A 14,212-nucleotide genomic window follows, 5' to 3' on the forward strand; every position below is an offset into this window, starting at 1 on the left:
GAGTGTTTACTCTCTGTTTTGAGTGCATAATTGACCAACAGATTGAGTTTTAAGATGTGTTATTCAAATTTTCTTTACTATTACCACTTTTTGCTTAGCTTGAATTTATTGATCTTTGAGCAAGGTTTTAAATTATCCAATTATAGTGGTGGATTTGTCAGTTTCTTCTTACAATTCTGTCCATTTTTACTTTATATATTTTGAGGCAATGTTGTTATATGCCTATAGCCTCAGAAATGTTTTATCTTTCTGGTGAATTAAAACTTTATAATTATATGCATACTCTATTAACATTAATGTTTTTTTCTTAAGGTCTATTTTCTCTTTTGTTACTACCAGTGCCAGATTACTTTTGATAATGATTTTGTGATACTTCTTTTTCCATCTGTATACATTCAATTGTATTTTAAGTGAATGTTTTATGCAATCATGTTTTAAATGAATCTCTTATAAACAACATATAGCTGGGCTTTCAAAAAATTTGTGAATCTTTATCTTTTAACTAGCAAGCTTTACTAATATACAGTATGGTAACGTTACTGAGTGTATTTAGATTCGTTTCAACCGTATTATTCAAACTTTCCATTTACCATGCTTTTTCTTTGCTTTTTTTTTTTCACTCTTCCTGCTTTCTAATGGGTAGGTGATTTTTCTTTCTCCTTTTTTCCCCTTAATTGGCTTAAAAGTTTATTTATTCAATTTCTAGAATTTTAATGGTTATCCTTATTATACACCATGCTTACTCAATTAACAAAATTTAAAGATAATCATTATACAGAGGGAACTAGTTAAATAATTTATTTTACTTCAAACAATAGGTTTTAGTAAATGTTCTTTTTTAATTAGGCATTTTTGTATTACTGATACAGAGCAATCTTGAGTTATGAAGTTTAATAAGAAAATGCAAGGAACATTTTTGTGTGTGTATAAAATGTTACTATTTTTGTACATGCACTCATATATGCAAATGAATGAACATGTACAAAATATCTCTGGAAGTATATCTAAGAAACTGGTAGTGGTTGCCTCTGGAGAGAAGAAATAGGCACATGTGAAATTAAGTGTGGAAAGTAAAATCCTTTTCACTGAATACCCTTTGTACATTTAAAATTTTGTACAATATACCTATATTACATTTTCAAACAAAGCGATAATTACTAACATTATGTTAGCCAATGTCTTCTCCCAAACAATTCAAGGAACTTAAAATATTTAAAATCCAGTTTTCTCTGTTTTTACACTTATTAGTATTTAAAATATCAGGTATTGCTGCTTAACTGACAACTACAAAATTCTAGGAGCATTCAACAATAAGCAATAATTTTTTACTCATGTGTCTGGGTCATCTGGGTATAACTGAGCTAGGCTGGATTTGGTTGGACTGAACATTCAGTCCAAGCTATGCATCAGGTTCAGATTTGCTCCAGATGTCTCTCATCTTACTTAAACCAATGGCTACCCAAAGAATACTCTTTTCATCTTAAAAGAGCAACAGAAACACACATTCAAGCCTTTTAGCTTTTTCTCTCATCACATCTGTTAGGATTCCATTGACCAAAGTAATTTACAAGTCCAAGCCCAGCATCAGTGAGGTGGAGAATTATAGTCCTCCCATGCATGTGAAGAGTATAGAGTGAATGAATATTTGCTGAGTAATAATCAAATCTATTATATTGATTATTTTAATAGTCTATTTTTTTAGTGGAGGTACTGAAGATTGAACCCAGGATCCTGTGCATGCCAAGCATGTGCTCTACCACTGAGCTATACTCGCCCCTCCTTAATAGTCTTTTTCACATTCAGTATTTAATTTGATTTCTTAAGTCTTCACCAATATCTTTGCCCAACATTGCTACTTGCATTTAATTCATTTTACTTAGTTCAGTTTCTCTCTCAGTACATGGTTATTTCAGCAAGAGTCCTTCAGTAGTAGACTTTCATCTTCTTTGGAAATGTGTCTTGAATGATAGCTAGGTGTAACACAGAAATGGCTGGAACTTGAACTCAACAGTTAAGTGAGTATTGTACAGTATTAAAATATAACTTGGATTCAAAGCACTGCCAAATACTTTGTATGAAATTTAGAATTTGATGGGGAATTAATGGACCTCTAAATGTGGAATGAGCACATCTGGGTGTAATCAGACAACTATAAGGAACTGGAGCTGTCAAATCTCCCTAAATCTCCCTTTCCAGCAGAAGCATCTGAAAAGACAACCATTTCCTTGTTTGAAGATCCTATAATCACCTCAGTAACAGAGCCACCTTGCAAAGTAAAGCCTATTTTTCTCAATACCCTCCAACACTCTGCACGATCTCTAGACCTATACCACAGTCAAATCCAAGTATATCTCAGAGAAAAGTACAAAGTCTGACCATACCTAATGAACTGTGAGATTTTGCTAATTTATAGTGACAAATTTCTGAGGAATATGGATTCTAACAATGTGGGCTCAAGTGGGATGGAATAAACATTGACTCAGAACAAAGTTATCAGTATGATGTACCTGTCAGAGATTATGTGTTTAATGTATAAGCTTCAACAGCTGAATCTAAGTGTTAGTTTGTTTGCTTAACAGAAACCTGAACTCAGTGATAGACTGTGTTTAATGAGGGTGAGATTCCAGAATTTCCTTTAAATAATGTTGAGGAAAGAATCGGGAGCTTAGGAAGATGAGAATGTGAGAGTGGATGTATCGTATGTGTCCTGCATGCCCACCTTTTCATTTGGTCCCTCAGAAGGACCCACTGTGTACTGCTTTCTTTCAGTCATTAATAAATGCATGATAAGAGGCCACCAGCATCTTTGACAAGCACTGTAAAATCTGACCAATGCAGGCCAGGGACGATGGTGAGAAATAGCATCACTGAAATGTACTTCCTGATTTCAAAGGGTATAATGCGATCTTGAAGTCCCAGAGGTAGGTACATACAACTACCTAGTGGATAGCAGAGACATCGGTTGGCTATATTGCTTATTTGCAATGTATATTCTACTTGGAGACACCCAGGAGTTTTCTTAAACAGAGCAGTGTTCCCCATGACCCTTCCTACACACACTTACACATACATACATTTGCACAGAAAAATCTTATGTAAGCTCATAAGATAACATTCTTGCCCCTATTATGAATGTGAAAAATATTTTGAAGGAAATGTCAACACAACTCATTGATATGTAATAGAATCTTAAGACAGACCCCTTTCTGTTGCCCCAGAATTGGTTACAAAGGCTCAACATTGAGAAAAAAAGAAGCCTCAGGTAACCTTACTCTCTAAATAAAGTAGCAAATATTTGAGTGAATAGTAGGAGCAAGGTACCCATTTTGGATATAAGAGGCAGCTAAACCAGCAATTTTCTCCCAACAACTATCATCCCAGTATAAACTGTCTTACTATCCATATGACAAAACACAGGAGGAATGAAGTGCTGTGGTTTTTATTTACCCTCACCTTCTCCATAGGTGGAAGAAGACAGTGGGCTAAAGAGTTCTTCCTTTACCAAAGACCAATAAGAGAAGAACTCCAAGCAAACCATTCATAAAAAATTGAAAATGCCTGCCAAAAGCAGAGAGTTACATCTCTTCTCATCCAGTTCAGCAAATAGCTATGTTGTTTTCCCCTGAGCCTACCAGAGCCAAGAGAAATATAATTGGAAAATCATAACAGGACAAAGACAAGAAGGTGATGTATCAGCCAAGTCTTCTGTCATTTATCATGGCAGGGCTGCCAAATTTTTCTATGAGCCAAGAAACAAAAGTGAAAGGTTTGCTCCATCTTGCTGGTATCTAAAAAGGGAAAGGCTTCCAGGTAAGGGGAAGATCAGCAGCGAGTAACCATGGAGGAAAACTGCAGGAACCGAAGAGTTCTGAAAAAGGGAAAACCCGACCAATGTTGGTGCAGGGAGCTCCGGGAGAATGAATCTTCTACAAATGTCACTAAGGGATGGCAAAGTTCTGACTGTTACTTGTGAGCAGTGATTTGAGAAACATAAAACCTTTTTTGTAATTATGTCTTACTAAGTCCAAAACATTCAAACAATAGGTTAAAAATCCATAGAAAGCTGAAAGTGAGTCAGCCAATATAAAAATAAAGAATACTTTGAGGTTTCAACCGTGGCAGACTTGGAAAACAATGATTCTCTAAAGCATAGGAAAGAGAGGGAGAGGGCTGGAAAAACCGACAGGCTAGACATGGGAGTTCCAGGGAGTGCTGGAATTTCCAGATAGAAATATCCAGGAGGTAACTGGAATGCATGAAAGAAGGTAAAAAGAAGGTCAAGGAGTATGGATGTGATCATTGTTCAGAAAGAGATGACCACTGAATCTATGAAAGGGAATGAATTTTCCATAGTGAGCTGCGCATTAAGGACATCCATACATCTCTCTATGTTACAATGCAGAGTTCCTTTTGTCTACCTCAGGACACAAACAGAAAGTTAAAATATTTAAATATTCCATTAAAGAAATGACGGAAAAATCAAAACGGAGTGGCCAGTGCCTTTTAACTATTCTTATTACTTCACTGATGAAACCCTACGCTCTTACATTTGATGATACCTATTGTATTTATAATAAAGTCGCTTCTATTTTTTTGTGAAAAGGGCATTTCTTTCCAAGAAAGCCAAACTTTGTTGAAAGATCCTGTCACTTAATAACTCCAGCTTTACTATTTAAACAGCCTGGATTTGTCCTTAATGACCAGACAAGTGTCTGTCACTGTAAAATTAGGCAAGTCAAACTCTAAACTTTTGGAAAGTTACAGTTAACTTTCTGAGAACCAGTCTTCACAGAAATGAGGGAACAAAAGGTATAAGGGCCTAATTTCCTAGGTATATAATCTTTCTCAACCAAAAATATATGCTATATTTATTTTCTTCTGTACATTGGACTATTACCACTTGAACTTCATTCATGAAATCTAAAAAAAAAAAGAGTAGACAATTTATTTCAAGAAATACAAGTGTGTGTACCTGGATGCTCATAGTGTCTAATAAAGCATACTATATTATGAATAAAGAAAAAACATCTTTAGTCTGAAAGCAAGGGTGTTTTCCCCCCCGTGGCACTTTGTGACACTTGGCAGCTCATTATCACACTTCACAGAGTCTCGTGTCAGCATGTCAGATTCCTCTAAATTTTGACAGAATTAAAGTAGTGCCGTTTGATATAATTGATATTGTACAGTTAATCAGGCAGAGGCTCCATCACAGAGTAACACTCTCAAAAGGCTTAATTACTGAACTGTGAAGATTTACTGCCATCTGGAAGTTCCTTCCCAAGGTTCTGTTCCTGAATTTTATGTAGGGTTCACAAAAATAACTTGGTCCATTTAGAAATCATGCCCTCGATTTGAAAATTAAAATTGTTATTTTGGGAACCTCATTTGGCCTAGAGATCAGAGAAACCTTATGAAAAATAAAGGAGCAATGGCAAATGAGAATGAAGGAAATAAAAGTGGAAGCTCTGGAAATCATTCTCTTGATGTCATGTTTAGGAGTACAGACTCTGGAGCCAGATGGCTAGATTTCCAACCCCAGTTCCACCGCTTACTAACCACATGACCTCGGGCAAGTTGTTCCAACTCTTGGTGCCTCAGTTTCTTTGTCTATAAAGTAAGGACACTAATAGCACTTACATTATATGACTAGAGCGAGGATTAAATATGTTAACATTTGAAAAGTGCTTGGATTAATTAAGACTGGCACGTTGTAAGAGCAAAATAAGCACTTGCTATTGTTGTTAGTATTAAGATTTTTAAAATCACTTTGTCCTCAGGATTGTTCTCTCCCTAACAGACAAATATACCATCTGAAAAGATTCTTCTTGTCTAGTAAACTTCCTATGTTAAATATAAAGTAGTACTATCATTTCTCAGGAATCCTATAGCCAAGATTGCTACTTTTGAGTAAAAGGCTGAATTGGAGTTCCTCTAAATTTCATCCTGAACTACGAATCTATGATTCCATAAAATCAATGACAATAGCTGCTATGGACTGAATTGTGTCTTTCCAAAATTTATATGTTGAAGCTGAACCCTCAATGTGATGGTACTTGGAGATGGGGCCTCTGAGAGGTAATTAGGTTTAGGTGAGGTCTGGATGTAAGACCTTCATGGTGAGATTAGTGCCCTTATAAGAAGAGGCACCAGAGAGCTTGCCTCAGCTCTCTCTCCACCATCTGAGGACACAGCAAGAAGGTGGCCATCTGCAAACCAGGAAGAGAGCCTTCACTGAAGAATCTAATTGAACAGCTCCTTGATCGTGGACTTCCCAGCTTCCAGAACTGTGAGAAACAGATTCCTATTGTTTAAGCCACATACTCTATGGTATTTTGTTATGGTAGCTCAAAGTGACTAATACAACAGGCAAGGTAATTGATAAGAAATTTCAGAAAGAGGCTTTCACCCAGAATAAACATTAATTTTTCATCCTCTATCATTTTGGTACAGTGCCTATGAAGGACAAGAGCAAACAAAACAAAGTATGAAAAGAAGCAGAGGAAGTGAATAATAATAATTACAATAATAATTACATTATTATTATTATTAGAATTCTTTGGGTTTTTTTACAGAATGGGAGAAAATACTTGCAAACAATGCAAATGACAAGGCATTAATTTTCAAAATATACAAGCAGCTCATACAACTCAGTAACAAAAAAAAAAATCTAATCAAAAGATAGGCAGAAGACCTTGATAGACATTTCTCTAAAGACACATACAGATGGCCAACAGGCACATGAATAGATGCCCAATGTTGCTAATTATCACAGACATGCAGATCAAAACCACAATGAGGTATCACCTCACACCAGTCAGAGTAGCCATCATCAAAAAGTCCACAAATAATAAATACTGGAGAGAGTGTAGGGAAAAGGGAACCCTCCAACACTGTTGGTGGGAAAGTAATTTGGTGTAGCCACTAAGGAAAACAGTATGGAGATTCCTTAAAAAATGAAAAACAGACGTACCATATGATCCAGCAATACCACTCCTGGGCATATAACCAGAGAAGACTCTTAACTCAAAAATATACATGCACCCCAATGTTTGCAGTAGCACTGTTTACAATAGCCAAGACATGAAAGCAACCTAAATGCCTATCCACAGATGACTGGACAAAGAGAATGTGGAGTATATATACAATGGAATACTATACAGCCACAAAGAATGAAATAATACCATTTGCAGCAACATGGACCTGGTGATTGTCATACTAGGTGAAGTCACACAGAGAAAGACAAGTATCACAGGATATCACATATACAGAATCTAAAATATGGTACAAATAAACTTATTTACAAAACAGAGACAGACTCACAGAAATAGAAAACAAATTTATGGTTACCAAAGGGGAAAAGGGTGGGGAGGGGTAAATTAGGAGTCTGGGATTAGCAGACAAACACTATATACAAACTACTATATATAAAACAGATAAACAACAATCTGAAAAAGAATATATATGTAGAGCTGTTTCACTTTGCTGTACACCAGAAACACAACAGTGTAAATCAACTACACTTCAATAAAATAAAAATAAAAAAAGAAATCATCCAACTAATAATTAAAGGCCATACGGAGCCTCCACTTACAGGGCCGGGTGTGCTCAGGGGCACCTGCCTCCACAGCCCCCGACACGGGCAGGTCTTGATCCAGTGCTGCTCCCACTGTTTGACAGCGGTCATCTTATTGGGTGACAAGCATGGTGACACAGCCGCACCTGGTGCAGGCCTTGCACACCTCCGTAGGGTAAGCACCCAGGTGCTGCCTCCGCAGGCGGTCCATCTTGGGGTGGCCTGGCGCCCTGATGAGGCCGTCCAGCTGCAAGGTGGTCGTGCTGCCGGGCAAAGCGGGTGTCTTGCCAAAGTGCAGACGCTTGGGCTGCAGGCAGCTGACCAGGCCATCACTGACAGGCAGCCAGTCCAGGCTGGGGATGACCAGCTGGCTGGGCAGCAGGCCGTACTCATCAACTAGCGCTTTGTCCGGCTGGTTCCTGGGGCCCTCCTCACAGCAGCAGATCCAGAGCTTGGTGAGCAGGTGGAAGAGCAGGGACATGCTGTGCTGGGTGTCTGAGGTGGCCATGTACACAGGCAGGCAGCTGGGTTTCAACAGGCCCGAGATGTGGATAAAGACCATCAGCTCACACAGCATGCCCAGCGAGGTGCCATTCTCCAGGAAGCTGTGGCCTGGCTGCAGTAGGGAGCCCTGGTTGGGCAGATTGGCCAGCAGGTAGAGTACAAAGTCACCCATCCACTGCAGGAGCTGCTGCAGTGCCTGGAGTGTGTTCATGTCCAGGACAAACTCCTCTGTCTTGAGGTTGATCATTGGTCAGCTGGTCTCCTGGGCTCTTCTCTGGCATGTTGAGGATGTGCGGGAGCAGCAGTGACTTGAGCGTGGAGCTGATGGGGATGAAGAAGGGCTTGGTATGGTAATCTCACACGCAGGTCACAGTGCAGGGCGACAGCTTGCACAGTGAGGCCTTCATGGCCAGGATCTGGGTGGAGAGGACCTGCTGCAGCTCGGCCTTCTGGCGCATGTACTCCTCATGCAGCTTTTCCACCAGGCTTTGCACCATGCGGGGCTGCACGTGCAGCAGGATGTCCGACCAGACATAGCCAGTTACCATACAGTACTCCAGCAGGAAGAGCAGGTGCCGCTGGGTCTAGCGGTGACCCCATGTCTAGCAAGTGACCCCATGGACGGTGAGATGCGTAACATGCTTAGCCAGCCATGGCTGTCGATACCCACGAGGGCCAGGGAGGTCCAGGTGAGCTGCATGGCCTTGAAATGGACGGTGGGCCCGTGGTCCAAGGGCACTTGATGGCCGGCTTGTCTACTGAGTGTGGGGCTGCAGAGCTGTAGAAGACGGCCACGGTCCGCAGCGAGAGCTGGTGCACCATGTGTATGCTTCCATCATGGAAAGCCAGGGCCAGCCCGAGGCCAGGGTAGAACTGGGTGTCGCTGGCCACCTTCAGGTCAGTGTTGGTGAGCAAGATGGACAGCTTGGGCAGCACCACAGCGGACACTTGGTCCAGGTCGTTGGTGACCGACAGGATCTGCCATTTGAGAATCATGGGCTGTTTGTCGCCAACCGCGGGCGAGAGCTGCTGGAAGATGTCGTTCACAGGGAGCCCCTCCCTGCTCAGGGACCAGCACTCTACCATGCTGCTCGTCTGGCTGGAGGCGCACAAGAGCACCTGTTCTGACATGTCCCACTCCAGGAACTTGAGGTGGGTGATGGAGGGCAGGCGGTCCCTGCGGTTGAGGTCGGTGGTGCGGTGCATGAAGAGGGAGAGCAGGATCTCCGAGTCGATGCGGCACTTCTTGCTGACCATGCTCACGCACACCTTGTAGAACTGCGTGGGGGACGCGCTGCTGCCGTCCGCGATGGCCACCACGATGTTGCCGCCGCCCGTGAAAGTAGTGTCGGCTAGGGCCGCGCGGCCGGCACGGGCTCTCCGTCGAGATCAGCACCTGGCCACTGGGCTTGAGCAAGGACACGGTGACCAGGCCGCGGACCCACACTGCGATCCAGCCCTCCGTGGACTTGCCCCCACCACAAACAGCGTGAGTGAAGGCAAGAACTTGACGCGGGATAACTTCTAGCCGAAGCTGGAGGCGCCCGACTTTTCCACGTGCAGGGCCAGCTTCACATCGTTGTGCAGCCAGGACAAGGCCACGATGGGGCCCCCTTCCCCCAGGCTGCCCACGTGGCACCCCCAGCTGTTGGCCAGGTGGTCAGCCACGCTCCAGCACTGGATCTGCCCGCCAGCATCGGCCGGCGGGAGCCACGAGCCTGCTGGGTCCCACTCGAGGCAGGTGATGGCCTCGCTGTGCTCGGAGCTGAGGGAGTGCACGTCCCAGGGGTGCTCCGTGTCCAGGATGTGGATCACGCGGGTCAGGACCTGGTCGTCTCCGCGGGGATCTGAGGTGAAGGCAATGAGGTTGCGGCAGGACCAGGCACAGGCCAGGGTCGCCGACGGACAGTGGGTGCTCTTGGGCCATTTCTCCCACTCACAGACGTAAGCCAGGTCCTTCGTGCCCACCTGCCAAGGTCACACACGGAGGGCGCTCACCCGCTCTGGGCCAGCAAGTGGGCCTAGACGAGCCGGTGGCCGCGGCTTGCGCTCGCCCTAACAACTCAGCCTAGGGCGCCGCCATCTTCCCAGGAGCGCCGAGTCGCGGGCGCAGAGCAGCCGCTTCCCGGAGACTTCTGGGATAGCCGGAATTCTTTAATGGACAGAAATAATTTCTAGAGAGGAAGTAAGGTCTTCTGCAGCCTGAGTACAACTCAGGAGAATATAGCAAGATATACTGTGGGGAAAAAAATGATGAAAGTAGTACATAAATCTATCCTAACTACTATATATAATAGATTAACAGGTTTCTACTATGTAGCACAGGGAACTATATTCAATAACTTGTAGTAACCTATAATAAAAAAGAAAGTGCAAATGAGTATATGTATATATATATGGATGACTGAAACAGTATGCTATACATCAGAAATTGACACATTGTAAACTGACTATACTTCAATAAAAAAAAATTTTAGGCAGTACATAGATCTTAGTCATTCCCAAGAATGAAAAAATAATTGATTTAGACAAAGCCGAATTGATATCATAACATCAGTTCATACTTGCTGATTTAACCAGATTTTTCGATTTAAAATGTATTGTGAACATTTTTACATCATGATATAGCGTTCTGTTACTGTGTTTTTTCTTAGGGATTCACAGTGTTTCGTTGAGTGGACATAGCATAATTTATTTATCAAATACAAAATTGATGGAAATTTACATTGCTTTCACTTTAATGATACAATGAAAGTTCTTGTGACTAGAGTGTAGGACACTTCTTAAGTGCTCATTTAGATCCTTCCATTCTTACCTGTCTTTATTTCAGACACTTCTTTTTTTTATATAAATTTGGACTTCATTCAATAAACACATGCTTATTGCCCACTTGTTTATATTTGGAAAAGTTTGTATTCTCTGTCAGTGTTATATCCTTTTTTTTTGTAATTTCAAAAGCTTTTTTTTAAACATTTTTAATTGATTTATAATCATTTTACAATGTTGTGTCAAATTCCAGTGTTCAGCACAATTTTTCAGTCATTCATGGACATATACACACTCATTGTCATATTTTTTTCTCTGTGAGTTATCATAACATTTTGTGTATATTTCCCTGTGCTATACAGTATAATCTTGTTTATCTATTCTACAATTTTGAAGTCCCGGATTTCAATAGATCTTTATTCATTAAAGTTATGAAAAAACTTATTGTCTTTCTTATATGGTGAATATATTTTTCCAGTTTGTTGTTTGCCTTTTAATTTTGCTTATGATGTTTTTAGACATACATCTATTGTTGTTTGGAGGTCTGTCCCATTGATCTGACTCTGTACCAGAGTCACAATGTGTTATTGTGCCAGCTTTATTATGCTTTATTATCTTATAATACAAGCCTCCTATTTTCTTTCTTTATTTTTAAAATCTTTCTTGGCTACTCTTATCCAGCCATTCTTTCTAAATCCCCTTGGCATGTTGAATTTAACAAATGACCCTGGACATCTGAACTAGCGGTCCACATGTCTTTTTCATTTTAACTTGTTTACACTATGAATTATAGCAGTATATTCTCAGTTTAAACAATTGCTTAATGTCTTAGATAACCTCAACTGATCTCTTTCTATTCTCACTACTGCTACCTTACTTTGGATCCTTACTCATGTTTGTATCTGGTATTACAATAGTCACCCCAAAAGACTCACTACAATCTTGCTTCCTCTCCAAAACCTCTCTTTTCTTCAGAGAATTGAGTCTGATGAATTGCTGTGGTTCTTCATACCCTTCAGTATGAAGTCCATTTAGCATCATGCACAAGGTCCTTCAAAGTCTAGTCTTTGGATATCTTTCCTACCCCATCTCTCACCATTTCTTCTCCCCTCTCCCATCCCAACCTAAAGTGGACACCTGTACTTCTTTAGCTGTTCCTAGAATAGGCAATATACTCTGTCATTGGTTTCTCTACCCACGTTGCTGCTTCTGCAAAAAATGTCTCATATTTTCACTCTTCCTCTTTGCCTGTCTAATGTCTGTTCATGATACTCGGCTCAGCCTTACTCTCTAAGATGCCCTTCTTGATCCAATTTTGAATTTGTTTTCTTTCCTATGTGTTCTCAGCACATCTCACACACACTGCTATCTTTATAACTCTCATACGCCATTGTCATTGTTGCTAAATTTTCAGAGCCAAGGATGATGCCCAGTTTACTTTTGTGTCTCCAGAGTAGAGCAGTGTCTGTCATATAATGTCAATTAACATATAATGATTGATAGAATGAGTATCTCTCAGTTTCCACATCTGAAAGATGAGGATGATATTTCAACTGAACAATGTTATACAATGGTAAAATTAAATATGTAAATGAGAGGGCTTTGAATACTGTTAATTGGTGTACAAATACAAGATGAGAATCAAAGATACAATGTTATATTCCCAAATGATTAGAGTCATTACTTCCTAGATTAAAGAAGAAAATACAACTATTTTCATACTGATTTTGTCTAAAACCTATTGATTCTCAGGGATTATTTTGAATTTATAAACATTTCATTCAGAAATTTTTCATTAGTACTTAAAAATGTGCTTAGCTGTGTAATCACAGTTATTTCCACCTAACCTTTATATTTTGTAACATTCTCAAGTTCAGAAACTTTCCATTGTTAAAAGATATTTAACCAAAAATTTTTTACAGAGTAGTTTTACCTCAAAACAAGGAATCATTTTTGTTTACAGTCTGAAAACTGTGGATATATTCATTTGGGAATGCTTTTAAAGGGCAAGTCTGCATTCTAAATAACAAGTTACATGTATCAAATGAGTATAGTAAAAGTCAGAAAAACTGACCATAAAAGTCTAAAGTTTCTGACAATCTTACTATATGAAAAAGGGACTATGAAGTGCAAAGTTTTTTTAGCTGCCCATTAAAAAGCAAGTGGATTGGGAAACAGTGATCTCCTAAAACATTTTTTGAAAATTAAAGACAAGTTTTTATGTTAACAAATCTACCAAACTGATTTATAAAGGCTATCTCATTTTCTGAAAACTTTTAAATATTTTTCTTTAGTAGTATTTGTACTTATGTTTGTTTTAATATAAATTTTATTTTGTAATTCTTTAAAAGTTATTTTAATGCAACATAATTACAGTAAATTTATTGGAGGCAATATTTGTTTAAACATGAATATATAACTTAAGAAACAGGAGGAGTGACCTGAATCCTCTGCCCATTTTACTTTTTTTATTTCTTGACTAATCACTTATAAAATATTCAGAAAATTTTCATAACAGTTCACTTCTAATTTTCTTTGATTATGATCTTCTAAAAAGATATTTTTCCCATATTAAATTTGACTTTTGAACTGCTTAAATTGCTTGTACATTTTTGCTTCTTTTAAAATGTCTTAATATCTTAAACAACAGGCATTGCTTTGATCTCTCTTTTGAACCTCTTGGCTAATGTTAGATCCGTGTATAATATATTTGAAGGAACAATTTCTATCTTTCTAAAAAGTAATACATCTATAATGGAATGTTTCTGTACAGTGCTTGTCTCAAAATGTCATGAATTAAAACAATACATTCCTCAGAAAAAAGCAAAGCACTTCTGCTGGATATGTGTTGGGGAAAGGACAGACAGTAGTTGTAATGAAGAAGCTTCCAAATACTAAACTTCCCTTGCACTTACCAATTCTCATCTTTCAACCTTTTTTTGGTTGGTTGTTTTTCTCTCTCTCTCTGGTTTCCAGGGTTTGGAACTCACCTTCCACAGGGTCATAACCCCTTATAATCAATTCCCTCTGATTGATTCCCTCTCTTGCAAATTTCCCAGCCCTTTCTTGCTGCACCCTTACTGCCAAAACATTTCATCCAACAGATATGAATGCAGACTTGAAGATGGGGCTGCCCATCTGCACATACCTTTTTTCAAAAGAAAACAAAAATGGTGAGGTGGTGGAGAGTATGATGTATAATCAAAACCTAATGCTCTTTCCTTCCTTGTTGATTTCCTTCTCAATACTAAATGCAAAAATCAGACATGTTGGTACTTCAGTGGACTCATGATAAATAAAAATATATATTTTTTCATCATTTGGCACTAGGCTTGCTGAAAGTAGTTCAGTATGCTGTTTCAATCCCAT

General features: G+C 39.6%; 1 pseudogene; it reads right to left on the reverse strand.

Moving 5' to 3' along the window:
• Positions 1-5,472: 5,472 nt before the first annotated feature.
• Positions 5,473-13,848, reverse strand: LOC105099628 (mediator of RNA polymerase II transcription subunit 16-like; annotated as a pseudogene).
• Positions 13,849-14,212: the final 364 nt, after the last annotated feature.

This window comes from Camelus dromedarius, chromosome 4, assembly GCF_036321535.1.
Source record: "Camelus dromedarius isolate mCamDro1 chromosome 4, mCamDro1.pat, whole genome shotgun sequence".
NCBI lineage: Eukaryota > Metazoa > Chordata > Mammalia > Artiodactyla > Camelidae > Camelus > Camelus dromedarius.